At 43.6% G+C, this 4,400-nt stretch overlaps 1 long non-coding RNA gene across 2 annotated transcripts; it reads right to left on the minus strand.

Annotated features, from left to right (window-relative positions):
* Nucleotides 1–875: 875 nt before the first annotated feature.
* On the minus strand, nucleotides 876–3,043 carry LOC109736747 (uncharacterized). 2 transcript variants are annotated; one of them, XR_012202133.1, is made up of 4 exons: nucleotides 2,777–3,043; nucleotides 2,470–2,629; nucleotides 1,797–1,855; nucleotides 876–1,324 (listed from the first exon to the last, which is right to left on the minus strand). It is a non-coding gene; the product is annotated as an uncharacterized lncRNA (long non-coding RNA). The 2 variants fall into 2 exon arrangements; XR_002226465.4 differs by lacking the exon at nucleotides 876–1,324 and having other exon boundaries at nucleotides 1,568–1,855.
* Nucleotides 3,044–4,400: the final 1,357 nt, after the last annotated feature.

Genomic DNA, 4,400 nt, shown 5'->3' on the forward strand with positions numbered 1-4,400 from the left:
GTCCATCCCACGGATCAACAGATTTCATTCATCAGAAATGTCTATGATTTTGCCTGCGTGATATCCATACTACGTGTGTCTGCTAAATTCAGTTTTCCCGAAACAATTCTGTTTTTTGATGTAGATGCTAATAAAATTCCCTTTTTTTTATTTCGGCTGCGACATTGGTCCGCTGAATATGGCTTGGAATTCTCCTATTGTTTTCATTTCAAATTTTAATGTGCAAAATATGGTACAAATTCTATCAACCTAATTTTAGTTTTATATTTTGTCAATCGTGTTGGTCAATGATTTCAGTCAGAACAAAGGTATGTGATTTTGCGTGTGTGGGAGGTCCATATGTGTCTATGCTGAATTTAGTTTTCTGAAAAAGATTTACTTCGAAATATATAGATTATAAATAGCATGAATGAAAAAAATGGGCGTGCATTCTTTTTCTAAGTTAAAAGTTTGATTATATCCAAATATTGTAGACATACTGGAGAGGGATTCATCAGACGCTGATTTAAATGTCTACTATCCAAAAAACAAAAAACTAAAGAAATGTCTACTATCCGAGTTGGTCGGATGATCATACTCGCAAACTGGCTATGCTACACATACAAAGTGGTTCTTTTTTTTTTCCTTTTTTACCTCAGCGCATACACATAAATATCCTCTTTTTTATGTGTACATGTAAATATGTTTACAACTCCTGTACCAATCAGACTGCCCTCTGAATTTTTTATCATAACAGCGGGAGTGCTACCAATTTCTATACAAAATCGATTTGACGAATCAGACTGCCCTCCTATATTTTTTATAACCGTACCACTACCTTATTTTGTCCTAATATATGCACTTTCTTTCACAACCGTACTACTACGTTACTTTGTCCTAATATGCCTTTTCTCTCTTTATATGCAAACTCTTTTTTTAGCATGTACTCCCTCTGGAAAGAATTATAAGACGTTGAGGGATTTTCAGACACAGCCGACAAAAGTGCAAATAGACAATTATGCCCTTGATTTGAATTTCAAACTAGTCGTCTTCTTCCTCACGTCCCCGCATCCAGGCGCTCGTCCTCGCCGCCCAGCTTCGGTCCCCAGGCCGCGCCCAGGCGCTCGTCCTCGCCGCCCAGCTTCGGTCCCCAGGTCGCGCGCAGGCCATCCTCTCCGCGCCTAGGCCCTCCCAGCCACGCCCAGGCCCTCCCTTGCCGCGCCAGGGCGCCCTCCCTTGCCACTGCACCCAGGGAGCCCTCCCTTGCTACTCGCCTAGGTGATCCCCACTGCGCCCACCTTGCTGCTCGCAGGTGCTCCCCGCTGCGTCCACCTTGCTGCTCGCCCTGGTGCTCCTTGCAAGAATTCAGCAACATGATCAACAGCAAGAATTCATCATAGCAGCTGGATCAAGGAGTACAACAACAGCAAGAATAAATTCTCATCATAGCACAACAGCAGTTCAGGAGATCACAGGTGCACAACAGTAGGAAGAGCAGATCAGCAGTGTACAATAGCAGGTGTAAATCAACACAGGAGTACAATTTCTCAGTACAACAGCAGGTGCAAATCAGCACAGGAGTACAATTTCTCAGTACAATAGCAGGTGCAGGTCATAAAGTACTCCTTGATCATAGCAAGAGCACCAACAAGAGGAAAAGTGGAGCACCAACACAACAGTGGAGTACTCATCATGCAGGAGTAGCACAAACAGGAGAATTTCTCATCATAGCAAGAGCACCGATAAGAATTTCTCATCATAGCAGCAGTAGCAAGAGGAAAAGTAGAGCACCAGCACAACAACAGTAGCAACAGTACCTGAACATCGCAACAGCAACATCACAGTATGGTGCTTCCAGATCTGAACTGCTCACCACCTGCAGAAGAAGATGTTGATGTGAATATGATCCAAGAAGATGAAGCAGATCTCCAAGAAGAAGCTGCAGCAGCAGGAGGTACTCCTTGTTTGTGGAAATGCATCCATGGAGTCCTTTTTGTCGAAATGGATTATATTGTTTTAAAGTTGTTTGTGGAAATGGATTATACTCCATATGTGTTGTAAGAAAGTATGAAATGGATTATATTGTGTTGTTTGAAATGGAGTACTCCATATGTGTTGTTTGAAATGGAGTGTGAAAGTTTCTGAAATTATATGCAAGTTTCTGAATTTATTAGGAGTGCACGTTATTTATAGCGTATTATTCGTTTCAGTAGAGCATTTTGCTCTACAACTTGTAAACTTGCTCAACTGGACTCCTAAATGAAATCCTACTTTGAGCAAGAACTCTAACTACTCTTACAAGGAGTACTTTTAGACTTCCACTAGAGTACTCTAACTGCTCCTAACAGAAATCCTACTCTGAGCAAGCACTCTAACTACTGCTTGTACTCTACTCCTACTCATATTAATCTAGCAGCACCAGAAGATATAGTAGCACAAGCACTCTAGCAGTACAAGCAAAAGAACATGGGAGTACAAACAGCAACTCACTGTCGGTCGGAGAGGAACCGCGGATCAGAATGGTTAAATGATTGTCCTTTCTTCTGCAGAAATTGAATGGTTAAGTGGTTGTCCTTTCTTCTACACCAATTTTGGGATGCTGAGCATCTTCTCTGGGATTGATCCTATGAATTGATTGTTCTCCACGTTCCTGTGAACATTCACATAATCAACATTCATGACAAGGCATGCGAGAAATTCAGTCAGATCTCTGTTTCATCATCATCAGAGAGGAGCAAGTTTGCAATACTCAACAAGCATGCGGCAAGCAATCAGATCTACAGAGAGGAATGCTCACCGACGGCGCCGACGTCCTCCTGCTCCTCCTCCACTCGTCATACCCAGCAGCAGATGGAGCGTCGCCTGCACCATGTCACTGCCGCCTCCGCTCCTCCTCATCTAAAACAGCCGCTCGCTCGTGCTCCTCCCGCCCCTCCCCCTCGTGCTCACGGTGAGACGACCAGCCGCTTCAGACCCAGCCGTCGGCATAGCTCCTCCCACAGGCTCTCGCCTCCCCTTCAGTAAAAAATCAAACTTTGTGGCGACCTTGCTGGTGCAGGCGATGCGGGCAAGAGTGAGAGGCGACGGCACCAGTGAAGGCAGCCCGGACGACGCGGGGGAGAGGGAGCCGAGAGGGAGGCGAGCAGCGACGACGCGGGTGATAGGCAAGCTAGCGGCGACGACGTGAGCGTCGGAGGCGAGACGAGCTAGGGATTTCGTCGGAGGCGAGAAAAGGGGAACGAGCGAGTCGAGCGAGAGGGAGGGGAATGAGTGAGTGGGAAGAGTGAGTGACGAGGGCAAAATTGGAAACTGAAGATATTTCATAGCTTTACGAGAAATGAACATGGAACTCTAAAACATCTTATAAATCTTTCCAGAGGGAGTACATGTAAACTTTTTTAGAGCCCGTGTACCAATCAGACAACCATCTAATTTTTTCTTTACAGCCGGACTGCTACCTTATTGTATACGAATCTATTTGTTTAGGAATCGGACTCCCCACGAATATTTTTTTCACGGCCGAACTACCTGGATCCGGCTTGCCTGCTCCCTCTCCATGCTCCCATCCGTGCTCCCACTTCATCCTACGGCTGTTCTTTTTCCTTTTTCTTTTCTAATCTAATCATCTCCCCCTGATTTTCAGGGGGTGGGGCCGGGCCTTATTTTCTTCCAATCAAATCAAGCCACGTATGCGGGAGCACGGATGGGAGCATGGGAAGGGAGCAGGCAAGTCTCGTCCGAACTACCTCTGTACTTCTAATATGCCTTTTCTTTTACGACCGCAGGCCTTTGTTTGTTACCTTGTACAGACAGCTTGGTAATAGGATTTTTTATGTTGTTCAGTTTGTCTAATTAAACAGGAGGTCTCCTTCTAAAAAAGTTTCAATCGGGCAAACTATTTTTTACTGCTAATGACATTGGACCTGGCCATGTCATGAGTTTTTAAACGCTTCCTTTTCTTTTAGGGGACACTTCCCTTTTTTTGGGTGGGGTTGCCATGGTCGGTCTATTTTATCCTTTTCTGGTTGCCGTACCAAAGGCAATTTTTTTTAAAATAAACCTTGTAGTTGAAACACATATGAGCTAACCAAAGACGTGTTGGTTCTAAAAAAAACAGATGTGTTGTACATGACATGTACTATTTGTTCATCGTAATATTTGTATGTAATGCTACATCTTTTAAATCTTAACCATTAATCTCAAAAATTTACGGTCGAGATAATTTAATCTATGTGGATTAATGTGATGGCTTGTTTGACTTCTGTTTTAAGTATATAATAGATAGAAGATATGCTAACATGCAAATATGGGCCCAAATTGAAAGAACTGTGCAACAGTTGAAATCGAAGGACAAAAATCCATAATTAAACAGATAGGGTAAACATGATGTCATGGAAATATGAGAGTAACCGAAAGAACAA

Source organism: Aegilops tauschii, chromosome 2 (assembly GCF_002575655.3).
Source record: "Aegilops tauschii subsp. strangulata cultivar AL8/78 chromosome 2, Aet v6.0, whole genome shotgun sequence".
NCBI lineage: Eukaryota > Viridiplantae > Streptophyta > Magnoliopsida > Poales > Poaceae > Aegilops > Aegilops tauschii.